Genomic DNA, 14809 nt, shown 5'->3' with positions numbered 1-14809 from the left:
TTCCAAGGCCCCCTTTTCTCTGATGTCTCAGTGAGCCAAAGCAGCCTTGCCTAGGATTGTTTCACCACCTAGTCTCCTGTTGCTTCTTCTACCTTAGGCCCTTTTTGTTTCACTGTCCCCAGCTTTAATAAATGTCCTCTCAACATCATTTGGATTTGTATTGTGAAATCTTTCCTGCATGGAGTCAAGAATGCACACATTACCATCGGCCCTAGGCAGACCTGCTTGGGCTGGGTTCCCTTTCCAGTAACACTAGTAATTATACAACATCACACTCTCGGTGTAGTGATGATTTTTAATTGCATTTTGAAGAGTATGAGGTTTTGAGGATGCTCAGAGGCCAACATGGGCCAAAATCTAACTCAAGGAAGTGAAGAGAAGGGGGAGTAACCTCATCTCCTTTGAGAAAGTAGTTCTGCTTTGATTCGTTTTCTATGATGAGGCTCCATGTAAGATTCTGCTTGAGATGTAAGATACACTACTTTAAAAGTCTGAAGGCTGATACAAAGTATTAAATCAAAAGATTTACCCTCTGAAGTCAAGGAAAGAAGACAGGCCTGAGCTCTCCTAACGCCCAGGCTAATTTGTGAGTCATCAGAGGAAAACAAATCAAAGGTAGTGTTGAAAGGTAATTCTGGCATTTTTGGATGCCTCCCCAGCAAAGAGCAAGGATAGCTTTGTTTAAAGATATTTGTAAAGCTGCTCTAGGCAGGGAGCAGATTTGCTTATTCTCCAGAATAATAAAGGTACTTTCCCTCCTTCCTTGGAGGTAATCCAGGGTAATAAAGATAATATCTCCCTTTGAGTCAGAAGGCTGATTTGTTTTCTGATTAGGATGATAAAGATAATGTCTCTCTCTGTAGGGGTGGATGAACAGTTCTACTAGTAGATCCTTTAATAGCCTGGTGTTTTCCAAAGCTGAGTTTCCTTACTATGACAGTGTGTGTGCAGTGTCTCCCTGGGCCTACTTCTGCGTGGCTGCCTCCGAACTGGAGGGGCAAGAGGAACCAACGTGAACATGAAGCTCATGCTGTGTGCAGTGCCATGTGTAATAAACAGTAATAAATACATTTGGGCTAATTGTCTCCTTACTGGCTGAATCTATGGAAGTTTGGCCAATGGACCTAGCTGCTGCAATGATGGCCGCCGTTCAGGACCTGTTTGGCTCCTTGACAGGTAAAGTCCTTCACCTCATTTTAGAATCTTGATGAAGAGTACCTTGCTTGAAAGATAAATTCCCACTCTTACCTATGTTTTTTACTTTATAGGACAGCCCTCAGTCATGTGACAGACTTTAGTAAGAGTATTCATAATAACATTTGGATATTTGTGACATTTGGGTTAATGGGCACCCTATGTACAGCTATGTTCAAAACAAAACTGTCATTGTTAATATTTTTCTTCTTTCTATCTTAAGGAGTATTTTTTAAAAGATCTATTCACCAAAGCAAATTTGGGACCTGAAGTCCTGGTCAACTAAAAACAATGCTCTGGAGGCTTGGCTGCACCAGTGAATCACCTGGACAACATGTGTGCAAAGCAGGTCACTGGGGCCCCTCCCCAGGGAATCACATGCAGCCTCCTGTCTACTAACCCTGAGACCCCAGGTGACTTATTTTTCTGGAAACAGTTACACTTTAAGAAACAAGATCTTAAAAGGTACACTGGTGTCCTTTTAAGTAAAAAGAAAAAGTAAATGAAATCTAGAATGTCCTTCAAAACCTGATGGTTTGATTAGTGAGGCAGACAGGGAGGAATGGGGAGTCGGAACTTGGACACAGTAACTCAGCACTTCACCCTACTTCAGTTCTAAAACACTGAAACCACTTCAGCAGGTCCTTTGTGCAGACCTCACTAAATTTTTTTCAATAATAATAGCAGGTAGTACTGACAATGGTCTAGCTAGAAGTTACTTACCCCAGGGCCAAGTGATTCTTCAGTATAATATCTTGGACAGTGATTTTTAAAAAAATTTAAGTCAGTTTTTATTTTTCAATTATAGTCGACATACAATATTATATTAGTTTCACATGTATACTCTAGTGATTAGACATTATATAACTTACTAAGTGATCATTCCAATAACTACCCACCTGACACCATGCATAGTTATTACAATATTACTGACTGCATTCCCTATGCTGCACTTTACATCCCTGTGACTATTCTGCAACAACCAGTTTGTGCTCCTTAATCCCATCTCCCCACTCCCCGTTCCATCTGGTAACCCTTAAAATGTCCTCTGATTTATGAGTCTGTTTCTGTTCTGCTTCTTCGTTTTTTATATTGTTTTTAAAAATTTTTATTTATTTATTTTCAGAGAGAGGGGAAGGGGGGGGAAAAGAGGTAGAGAAACATGGATATGAGAAGGAAACATCAATTGTTTGCCTGTTGTAGGTGCCCCGACTGGGGACCAAACCAACAACCCAGGCTTGTGCCGTGATTGGGAATTGAACTGGCAACCTTTCTCTTTGTGGGATGATACCCAACCAACGCAACCATGTTGATCAGGGCAGATTCAATTCTTAAATCCTTCTCTTTCTCTTTTTGAATACAATCTTGTTATACATCTTCATTTTCACATTCAAGACTCTAAGAGGGGAAGGAAAACAGCTGGGAAACCAATTGATCAATTAGGTCTTCAAGAATGTTGTAAGTTATAAAGAGATTATGGAAGTTAATTATAGAGAAGAGGCAATACCCCCTCAACTTCATCCCCCCCCAGATAACAACGTAATGCACAACGCCTTGAAACAAGTTCAAGGAGAAGATGGTGAAGAACCCAATTTTCTTTACTAAAGGAAATTAATCTAAATTGTCTTTTTATTTATGTAAGATATAGGAAAGAAAAAGTACATGAACCTGAGACAAGTTTCTATTTACATGACTAAAAAAAAACCCCCATAGATGTGGTCTGATTTTCAAACCAGTATTACTCTTCTTTCTACTTGTCTGTATCAGGATATCCAGTTCATAAATCAATAAACATGTCAATTATTTATTCAAGGTTGTGTTAGCTATTTGCAGTTCCCTTTGAGGGAATGAGTTGAAATCTTTGGTTATCTGGAGTAGGATGAACTATGATCGTTTGTGTGACTAGAGTGAGCCACACGTGGGGGTGGCAAGGCAGTGCTTTCAGCTCCAGATTATTTTTGGCTCTTTGTTCCTGAGAACAGTTTTTTCCTACTTACCTCTCACAACCCCACAAGGATCTGTACCACAACCTGTTTAGGACTGATAATGGAAATTTAGGATTTCTTCAGAATAAAAACAGGTCCTAGGCCCCCTACTGTTGTTAGGGAAAACAATAGAAAAAGAGCCAACCTTATTTCCAGGGCATTTTCATCTCCCTGAAAAGAAATCCATACCCATTAAATCATTCCCCACTGCCCCTCCCCCAGTCCCTGACAACCACTTATATACTGTTTGTCACTATAGATTTGCCTATTAGCTACTATATATTTAAAATCTCTTCTAGCTTATTACTTTACTAACCTTTTCAAAATTGCCCCCTTTGCCCTAAATAGCCTTTTTAATTTAATTTAAATGGCTATCTGTGAAGCTGGAACTCTTCTAATTTAGGAAGGTGTGGTGAAGAGCCAGGAATTTAATTCCATAAATCCTCATAGTGAAAGATATGCAGAACCTCATGTTTAGTTTTTCCTCTTTTATTGTGATTTCCCTTTAACATAAATTCAATTCAAGGGTACAGATTAGTAAAGAAAGGAAAAGGAAAAAATGAGAAGCCTGTTGAGGAGAAGAATGAGGAGAAGAAGGAGGAGGAGAAGGAGAATATGATAGTAGGTCGAGGAAAGAAAGTTTTATTGCAGAAACTAAAGAAGAAACCACCACTGGTTGATTCTAAAACAACCAACCAACCAACCAACCAAACAACAACAAAAAACAGGTGGCCCCCAAAGGAAATAAAAAACAGCAGAACTTACATGATGACATAATGACAGGGCATATTTCAAAGGAACTCTCCATGTTCATGTTAAACTTTAATTCCTTTCAATAAGGTATCTGATTTGGGGTATAGATTTAAAATGCTTTATTAGCCCATGAGGAAAGAAAATACAGCTTTATCATTTTGGGAAAAATAAGAACATCCTTTTACTCTTTATAAAGTTTAAGAGATCAGAAACATTTTTTTTACATGAGAACAAAAAAATTAGAACTTTATTAAAAGTGATGAGCTTTACTGCACAAAGATAATTTGAGATTAACTAGGAACAGACTACACAGCACCAAGTGTACTAGAACAGCTTGTAACTAAGTCTACTGCCTGTCTTGCCAAGCTTAAGAAACTTTGTTTTGTCTTATTTCTTCAAGAAAGATTAATTGAAATTCTATGTTTTAAATTTTAAATAAAAAATAACATTCCTTTCACAAATTGTGGAAGAGAAATGTTGCTTCTAACAATTTTGGTATTGCTGAACAGTATGTTAAATGTTAGAAACAAATAAAACAAAAATACCTTATTTTCCATACTTCTAGCTTGACTACTAAGAAAGGGTTTTAATTAAAAGCCATAGCTTCAGGGTAAATAATGTCTATTTCCAAATTTAGGTGTGCATGAATAACATAAGAAAGGTAGGAGAAACAAATAGAAGATTTATAAGAGAATGATAAACAGGCATTTATGGTGAATTAAAGATGGTGGCAAATTCTTTGACACACTTGTAGAAAGGTGGGGACCATTAAATCTGGGTTGGTCTTAGTGATTTCCTTGACCAATAAAGTTCCGTGCCAGTGACACTGTGTGATACCAAGGCTAAGTTCAGAAGTCTTGCAGCTCCTTGTTTGATCTCTTGGAATGTTTGCTCTCCACATTCTTCGGACTCTCACTATATTAAGATACTGCCTCTTGGATTTCAGTGGCTGTGCAGTGAGAAGACCCAGCCGCAGGGCGAGACAGGATGAAGATGCTTGTGTTAACAGTTCCCAGTGACCTCTCAGCTGACAGTCCATCCAGCTGAGCCTTCAGATAATTACAGAAGAGTCAATATCTGTCTGCAACTGTATGAGGGACTCCAAGGAGAAGTGCCCAAATGAGCCCTTCCTGAATTATGACACGTCACATTGTAAGCAAATAAAATGGTTGTTTTTCTGAAAATTTTGGGGGTAATTTTTTATGCCATAGGAGTTAACAGTTCTGCTTTTGTCAGACTGCTCTAGCAACTTCTGTCATATCAGGCTTTCTATGATATGATGAGGTCATTGTGTTTGCTAGAACACAGTCTGAAAACTTGCAACAAACAAGTTATATGATTATCAGGTAGTGCTAGAACACCAAGCTGAACTTTTAATAATTTTGTTGCTCTGAGAAGAATTTCCTTAAGCCTCTCTCTTTTGTCTTCATTATGTCTAACTGTAAAAAAAAACAAAACAAAAAAACAAGTGACATAATAGTGTCCTTTATCTCTACTCTGTATTGATCTGAAAGATGTAGACTGAAGGACTCAGTATTTTATCAGCTTGGACTTTACTCCAGACCTGTGCTTTCCCTCTTCTTGAGAAGGACTGCCCTCAATGACAGGACTCCTTGGGCCTGCCAGGATTTCAGCATCCCCTGCTCATGGTTGGTTTTAGGGAAGACTGTCCTGAGCATGACCCGCTGGCATCCCAGCCTATGTGTGACTAAATGCTGATCTGCTCAGAATATTTTCTGACTCTGCCCAGGTTGCCTATGCTGCTGCCGCCTCTTCCTCCCCTACCTGTTTCTTGCCTAATCAGTGTCAGGGGATTTCTTCACTGCACTTAACCCAAATGTTGTAAATGTGTTCCTGCCATATCAGTCCACCTCTGTCCTATCAGGAACACTCTATATCAGGTTTGAAGCATATTTCAGTCCTTGTTTCCATGGTCTTGTTCTGCACTGGTTCTCAGAGAGGAGACAAAATTCCCCATCAACCTGTTTGAAATACTCAGTTGTATAAATGCCTCGTTTTTTTTATTTTAATCATCGTTCAAATACAGTTTTCTCCTTTTTACTCCCAATCCAGTCCCCCACCATTTTTTTGTTTCATCATTAAGTCATTGAGTTTTACCAGGCCTCTCTGAGTATACACATATCACTTTTCCAAGATTTGTGGTCATTATTGGATGATAGGCATTTGGGTTTCCTGGTGCTAATGATGGGTGGTGGTTGAAATATTATTTCTTTTCCTTTTTTTGTTAAAGTGTAGTTGACATATATTATATTAATTTTTGCTGTACAACATACCAATTTTAACATCTATGTGGGTATTATTTCATTTTGTAGATTTATTCGTTCAGAGCAGAAGTTGCAAACTCAAAAGCCAGTGGGGTGGAATGGTTGATAATGGTGAAGATCAGGATATAGGGTGAAGTGTAATAAAGTATGTGAGTGAGGATTTTGTGAATGCATTTCATAGCAGCATCACTATATCCCAAAACAAACCCTTTTCGAGACCTCAGTTTTTTTATTGCTATTTATTTTTATTTCATCTCAGTAGTTCTTTTCTTATAGAAGTCATAGTTCTCATAATGGTTTGTTGTATGGTAATGTCTTAATGTGAATGCCTTCAACTGAAACACACTTTGCATATTATACCTGTGGGTAAAATTTTTTACTTCCACCAAAAAATGTACTCCTGTTTTATTTCTTACAAAATCAATGCAACTATAATAATAAATGGCAGTTCACATTTGGTTGTGCATTAGAGAGAAAACAGTGAGGATCATTGGGTTGGATTGAAAAGGGCAGGCAGCATCTAAAGGGGATCTTTTTCCTCAGCTCCTGCTGTGGGTCAATTGGGAATGTCAGGATATGGGCCAAGTTTTGCAAGACCTTCTGATTTTTCATAAGAAAGTGGACATTTGGTTAAAAATTTGAGTTCTAAATATTAGCAACCAAGTCAAGTTATAAACAAACTCATGAGTCAGGCAAAGCATACTGCAAGCAATACCCAGCTTGAGGGCTGCGCGTTGGGGACCTTAGTTTAGAGAATGTGTCTGTATCAGAATCTGGAGGTTTATGAGATAGTATTGTAGTTCCAGGCTTTTCTAGGTAATTATGACTCATATTGTTATTTGCAGCTAACACTGAGAAAGTATAGCCAAGGGTAATTTTTTAGAGACACAGGAGCCTCAAATAGGGAGGAGACATTGTTAAGAAGGACCATGTGGAACGAATCCAATGAGGTGTGTACAGATGGAAATAAATGGCACGAGGACCACCTGGACCTCAGTCTGGAAGACAGCAGATCCTCTCAACCACATTGGCCAAGGGTTATTTTCATATTGGTGAGGAGGTAAAAATTGATATCAAATATGTTGTGATCTATTTCCCCCAGAAAATTATGTATGTATAGGGTATGTGGTAGAGGCACGAGAGCAGGCTTGGTGCAGCTGAGATATTGGACAAGGTCTGAACTTCAGCATGGGCTGGAGTTGGGAGTAGATCAATAAGATCTTCTAAATGAAACAGCATCTCGTGGCTTTCCCTGAATTGAGTCCAGGACAGTATGGTAAATTTTCTTTTGACAGGACCACAGCTAGTTAGTGGACTTTTCCCTGGCTGACCTGGGACATCTCATCTCATCCTTTACCACACCCTGATTGGTAGAAATACCAAAACTTTTAAAGGATAGCCTGGAACTGAGTGTCATTTTTAATGAGAGAGCTGCCTTTTTGTTTTTACTGAACTACAAATGTACTTGTAGTGTTGGACTGCTATCAGAAAGCCTGGGAATGCTATAGATTGATCCTTGAATCTCTGGGAATTTCCCAGAGATTAAAGGATTCTGTTGATATGTGAGGGTAGCTCTTGTTAAATTAAACATTGAGGCCAGTAGACTGAGGTGGCTGTAATGCCATGGTAGCTTACATAAGCAAATGAAAATCTAAGTTTGTAAATGTTTCAGTGTTATGAAATTGAAACCCAAGGACAATCAAAGACAAATAGCCAACCAGTCTTTAAACTATAGCCAATCAAATAATTTCCTTTCTTTGCTTGAACACTTTCTCTTATAAGTTTTCCCTTGGCTCCTGTCAGTGGAGTGCTCCTAACATCTTCCGGTTTAGTGCTGCAGATTTAAACTAATTTTTGCTCAAATAAACTCTGAAAATGTTTAATATACCTTAGTTTACCTTTGAACAAACTTTTGAATGTCTCTACTAGGCCCAAGTATTAAAGCACTTAAGCATCAATAAATCTAGTCCATTCATCTTGAGGAAACTTGGAATATTTATAACATTTCAAGACCCACTCCCCATCTCCCATTGCTATTTTTGAATAAACTCAACCAAGATGTCATCAAACCCAGTAAAGTCAAGTGTGGATTGAAATGTAGGACTTTGGGGTGGGGTTTCTTTAGACAGGGAACTAGAATAAGGCTATGGATACAAGATTGGACAATATTGCAATATTGTACACCATCAAAACCATAAAGGAATACAAAGATCCAAAATGTCATAAGGTGAAAAGAAAACAAACAAACAAACAAACAAACAAACCATCAAAATGCCAGTAGGTGAATCAGGAAGATTGCTAAATCTGTGGCTACAGAGGCAGGAAATGAAGTTAGAATTTGAGGATTAGAGAAATGGAGAGGCAGGTATAGCACGACAGATATAATATTGGATCAAATAAGGATGGGATTCAGTGAAAGAATTAAGAGTGATTGTAATTAATTGCTTGGAACAGTGTGACAAAATTTTTCCTGGGCTCAGTAGAAAGATCTGCAGAAAAATGCTTCCTGAAACTTCAATTGTATTTAAAGATATTTTACATTATATTACTTACTACATTTTAGTAAAATGCATATTTTACATGAATTTTTAAAGATGAAACCTAAGACTTCAAAGACATGTTACTCTTGCCTTGGGCTGCTTTGGGCTATGCTATAGCCATCCAGGGTTTTATACCTACTTTTTCTCCTTTGCTATTATAAAGGATACTTTGGTGGAAAAGTTGAGAGGTAGACAGAAGAACATCAAAGGGTGGCCTAAGCTTGCTTTAATGGGGAAGTAGGTTCATGGTCACATGGGTTGGTCAGCTAACTTAAAGGGCCAGGGACAGAACCTGTATATCTTTTATAATCATTACATCATTACATCAATTCTGTCTACTTCAACTACTGAACATCACTGTCAAAAGTGGTGTTTTTAAACTTATAATTGTTTAATGGGGCATGAAATCAACTGAGTGGAGTTATTACTCATGCAAAATAAGTAGAAAAAATAATATTTTTAGTGTTATTTTGTGAAGATTTTTTATATTTAGGCAAGTGGGTCACAGTGCAAAATGTATTTACTGTGGGTTGTGCTAAAAATCATCACTAATCTAAAATGTTTTTAGTTCATCAAGACATTAGTAAGTATCTTATAGAAAAAAAGGGGTTTTTGCTTGAAGAAATTTGACCTTTTACACAAAGATTAAAGGTGAAAAGTTCACTGGAATCAATTCTAATGTGTGTGTGGAGGCTCCCCATACCAACAAGGAATTCTTGTACAATTCACCTTGACTTTGATGCTGCCTACCAGAAGATAGAATCAGGATCCGCAGGAAAGGAGCTCAGTCCTGCAAAACAGTCCTCATTGTCAAACTCCAGTTGTAAGCTCAGGTGCTTCTGACTAACCTGCTATCAATTGGATATTCCAATAACCTGCTCCAACTCAAGATGCCGGTGTTTCTTTTTTATAATTTATATTTAATTGTTTATGCTATTGTAGATATCCCAATTTTTCCCCTTTTACTCCCCTCCACCCAGATCCTCCAACTTCCTTAGGCCATCCTTACAGCAAAGGGTCATGCTTTTCTTTTGGCTACTATATTCACTATGCTGTACTTTATATACCCATGACTATTTTGAAACTATCAATTTGTACTTCTTTTTTTATTTTTAAACATTTTATTTATTTATTTTTAGAGAGATGGGAAGGGAGGGAGAAAGTGAGGGAGAGAAACATCGATGTGTGGGGGACATCCATTGCTTCTTGCATGCCCACAACTGGGGGACCTGGCCTGCAACCCAGGCATGTGCCCTGACCGGGATTGAACCAGCAACCCTTTGGTTTGCAGGCCAGCATTCAATCCACTGAGCCACATCAGCCAGGCAGCAAAGCAAAAAAAAAAAAAGAAAAAAAACAACCCACCACCACCAACAAAAAAACCCCCCACAGAACTTTTTTAAGTGCTTTTTTTCATTTATGGAAATTTTAAAGTGTGTACAAAATTAGATGAAATAAGATGATGAGCCCCAAATATACATCATCTAACTTCAATATTTATAAACTCCTGGTCAGTTTCTTATTATTTATGGTCCCTTCCCCAATAGAGTATTTTGAAGAAAATTGAAATCATCATCTTATTAATATTTCAGTGTTTATCTCTAAAAGATAAATATTAAGCCATATTCTGGTTGAAGATTTGGTACTATCCATTTTTGGCCCATGATTTGTTCGTCAGTTACTTAATTTTTTTGAAACAGTTTCCTTATCTGCAAAGTGAATATACTAATTTTTCTCAGATTTGAGAAATATATTCAAAACACTTCTACAAAGCACAATATAAAGGTTGAGTTTTCAACTTATGTGTCATTCATTTCCCACACTGAGCTACTGACACAAATCTCCACATCAAAGCCCAGGTTGGGGAGTACATACAAAGCATGGCCTGCTTTCCCCAGCAACAAGGTTTTCCAAATAACACCATGCCTCATAAATATGCCAGACTTCTTACAGAGAGTCAGCAGTCATGTAGAACATATAAACCCTTGCAAGACTATAAAACCTTAAGAGAAAACGAATAAAGTATTACTTTTATATGTGGTAAAGAGGAGCTGTTGCATATCATAAACATTTATAAGACTCTAATACAACTTGATTCTCAAACATGGGTATGAGCATTTCTAGATGGATGTAACAATGTACAAGGGTGAGAGAGATGGAATGAGATGTGTCGACACACCTTAGTGGAACCTCTCCTACCATGAATAATATGAAATATTCTTTTAAGTATGTAATAATAATAATAATATTAACATACACTTACATAGATCTTTAATATGTGTCAAGCACTGTTCTAAATCTTTAACATGTATTAACTCATTTAATCCTCACAATGACTCTATGAGGAAGGAACAATTATTATCTCTGTCTGGATAATGGGGAAGCAGAGGCACAAAGAGGTTAAGAACTTTACCAACATTACATGACCAGTGGTGGTGAAGCCAAGATTTAAATTTATGGTTTGGGCTCAATCTGTGTTTCTACCACCACTTTAGTTATCTCGCTTCTCAAAATGAATCGATACAGTATTATTTTCCAAACATCTAGCTATTCAAGTACTCTCTTTACAATTTTTAAAGTATATAATTGACAAATAACATTGCATTAGTTATAGGTATACAACATAATTTGGTATATATATATATATATATAAATGATTACCATAATAAGTTTAGTTAACATCCATCACCTCACTTACAAAGGGGAGACCCCAAAACCTCTGGAATTATCTTCTGGAGGGCAGGCCCGTTGTAGTATCAGCTTCTCCCACTAGGTGGGTGTTCTAGGAACCCATCTGTATTCATGTAGTAACTGGTGTTGTTGTGAGAGGCTGCGTTCGACTTCAGTAAATTTTTTAAAAGATTCTTTTAATGTGTTGCCTATTTCATGGGGGTGATTTATGAGAGTGCACCTGCTCACATTGAGCTGAGTGCTCAGCAGTTTTTGACCTAAAATTGCATGACCCCCTTGTCCCATCCTCCCTATTGGATCCATCCTCCCTATTGGGTGCCAGTCTTTCCCCGAGTGACATAGATGAAGAAAGTCCTCAAAGGGAAATGTTTTGCCAATGTAAAGAAGTAAAACAAAAAATGGCAGAAGCTCTCAATGGCATCAAAATCAATGAGTTCAAAAACTATTTTGAGCAGTGGAAAAAATGTCTCAATGGTTGTGTTGGATCAAATGGAGAGTACTTTGAGGGTGACTGAAATTGAAACATGTAAGAATAAACACTTTTTTATAAATAAATTCCAATTTTTGAATCCCTCTCATAGCTATATATTTTTTTCTGTGATGAGACTTTTTAAAATCTACTATCTTAGCAACTTTAAGATATACAACACGGTATTATTAATTATAGTCACCATGCTGTACTTATTTTTCTTATAAGTGGAATTTTGTACTTTTGACTACCTTCACCCATTTTGCCCACCTCCTACCCCCCCATAAAACTCTTATTTATAAAAAAAAATCCAGGAAATCAATGGTTTGGTTAGCTGGTCATATTTTTTTCTAAGACACATCTGAAAATAAACTCACATTTACTAAAATAAAAAATTCATTCTAGGTGATCTTATTTATCATGATCTTGGACACATTGTTTTATGGGGTAGACAGCAGCGAAATGGAAACAAATTCATAATTAGGATGATAATTCGAAATTTGAACTTATGGCAAGTAAGTTGTGTAGACTTAGGCTCCAGACCCTTTGGACACATTCTTCTGCTGCCCGAGACATACAGGTGAGAAGTTTGAAATAAATTGCTTAAGGAAAGAGGCTCAGAAAATGTAGAACAAAATCTAGGGATACATATCTGTAAACAGTGAGTATTAGTCATGGTGTTTTCCAGGAGACTTACTATTTCCCGACACTAGGATTATACCTGGAGTAAGATACAGTCTTTGTTCTCAAGTCCCTCTCAGCCTACTGGGCAGGACAGATCTGTCAATGTTCTGAAGTAATGTGATAGGGAGGTTGAGAGAGGTTTGAAGGTGGTGATAAGCTGACAGGGTAAGGGAGATAATGCTCTACTTGGGAGAATCAGAAAAAGCTTATTTATGACTTTTAGAAAAGATTTGGAAGAGAGAGAGAGGACTTTTCAGCTTGCAGAAGAGAAGGAAGAGAGAAGCTTAAAGCCCCAGGCCCTTTCCAACCCTGGAAAATATTTATTAGCTAATTGTATAGAGAAAAATGGAGATTCAGGGACCTATACCAATATGTGCAGAATGTGGCTCCATGCCTAGATCTCTCTGTCTCCGAAGCATAATCTCCCTTGACTACATACTTACACTTACACACAAGAATTGGAGCTGGAGCCAGAATGGCGTTTGCTTTAGGATTCTATCATGTCTGGGTATGTTTTGTGAAGTGGCATGGGGCCACCAAGGTTCCCTGACACTGAGAGTGCCATAAGGCACCATTTAGGAAGCAACATTTTGGCATACAAATCACCAGAAAGTGGAGAAATCTCCATATTATATTTCAGGTCTTTGGGATCTGGAGACCGGATTTAATGCTGGGTTCTGCCACTGGTCAACTATGTGATATGAGGTAATTAATATAATTTCTTGATACCTTTGTTATTTTATCTGTAGAATTGGTGGTATCACCCATTCCGGGAATGGTCATGAAGATTAAATCAGATCATGCATATGTAGAAAACATTCTAGCAACAAAGAACTTCATGGAAATAACTTGTTATGTGCATGTGAGAATGGTCAGCCAGTGTTTGGGGGGAGGAATTATTTCTTAGTTTACATTTCTTAGATTTAGGAGTACATCCCAACATGAGGGCGTACAAATAGAAAACAAGTGAAAATCAAAAGAGCAGAGCTATCTAGGGCACGAAATGGCAGTGACAGTGGTGCCAGGGGCTACAGAAGATCAAAGTTCCCCACAGCACACTTGGCCCTCCATCTGCAATGGCAGTTGTCCAGCGCAGACTTCAGTGGCTGCAGCAGAGTGCACACTGTGGCGCGGGGCAGAGGAAATCTCGGCAGAGGCTGTCATCCTGGCTCCTGCTTTAGGAGCCAAGGACAGTGGGAGCATCACTTCAATGAGCTAGAACAGAAGAGAGCAGTTGAAAGAATATTTAGAAGAACACATTCTTAATGTTTTGAGAGGCTCAATTTTCCACAGAATGTGCTGGGACAGAACCAGAAAAATCCTAATGCCTGATTGCCATTGTGATTATTTTTTCCCCTTGGGCTGGTATGTTCTGGGAAACACAGTTTCCACTTAAGCAATAGTAGAAGGGAAGGAACTGAGAACTTCTAATAATAGAAATGAACAAGTAAGTGGGAAATAATATTCAGCATGGGCAAGTGTAGTGGCCAGCATCCAGTAATTAACGATAGCATGATTTCAAGGTAAAGAATTCTGAGATGTCAATTTGAATTCAAGGATGTAGATTTTCATCGAATTATTCAATGTGCTGTTTTAATATAACACAAGTAAAATATTGGATATTATTAAAAAACTTATAATGATGAAGGAAAGCATAATTTTCTTTTATTCAAAAAACCATACTGTGTTTTTGGCAACACACTCAAGAAAGACAATAGTGCTCAAAGTAAATAAAATTCAGTAGTACAAGAATAATAAAAATTACAGAATGGAAAAATTCCATGTTGAGGTGGATTTGAAAGCCTAGGATTCTGAGGTGGAAAAGGCCCAGGAGGAGATAGAATCAAAGTCTGTTCCACAGAGTATATGTGGAGGGGGAAATGTGGACTTGGTCATCAAATCCCTAAATTCTAGCATTATTAAGTAATCACTAAAGCTTCAAAATGTTATCTCAGGACAAATAAAGGGGACAAATTTTTAAAATGGATAATCTACATGTGGAATTCATCCTGAAAGAATGAATAGTTAAAAACTGAAATAGAAAATTTAAAATTTTAAAGAGCATGAAAATCAGTAAACATTTAGGCAGTGGGGTATTTTTCCAAGTTTTTCATATTAACACGTGGAGAACAAGTAACGTGGCTTCTGCCTGTCCACATACAGAATCGGGGTACTTGGTTGAATGGCATTTTTGCTTTTTTTTTTTTA

General features: G+C 37.7%; 1 long non-coding RNA gene across 2 annotated transcripts; it reads left to right on the top strand.

Annotated features, from left to right (window-relative positions):
* Positions 1-329: 329 nt before the first annotated feature.
* On the top strand, positions 330-9494 carry LOC118500227. Of its 2 annotated transcripts, XR_004902784.1 has the most exons (4): positions 330-1176; positions 1418-1607; positions 4879-5084; positions 6266-9494. It is a non-coding gene; the product is annotated as an uncharacterized LOC118500227 (long non-coding RNA). The 2 variants fall into 2 exon arrangements; XR_004902783.1 differs by having other exon boundaries at positions 331-1607.
* The last annotated feature ends 5315 nt before the right edge of the window (positions 9495-14809 follow it).

Source organism: Phyllostomus discolor, chromosome 4 (assembly GCF_004126475.2).
Source record: "Phyllostomus discolor isolate MPI-MPIP mPhyDis1 chromosome 4, mPhyDis1.pri.v3, whole genome shotgun sequence".
Lineage (NCBI taxonomy): Eukaryota > Metazoa > Chordata > Mammalia > Chiroptera > Phyllostomidae > Phyllostomus > Phyllostomus discolor.
Note: the sequence above shows the minus strand (reverse complement) of the source record. Positions and strands in the feature narration are given on the sequence as shown.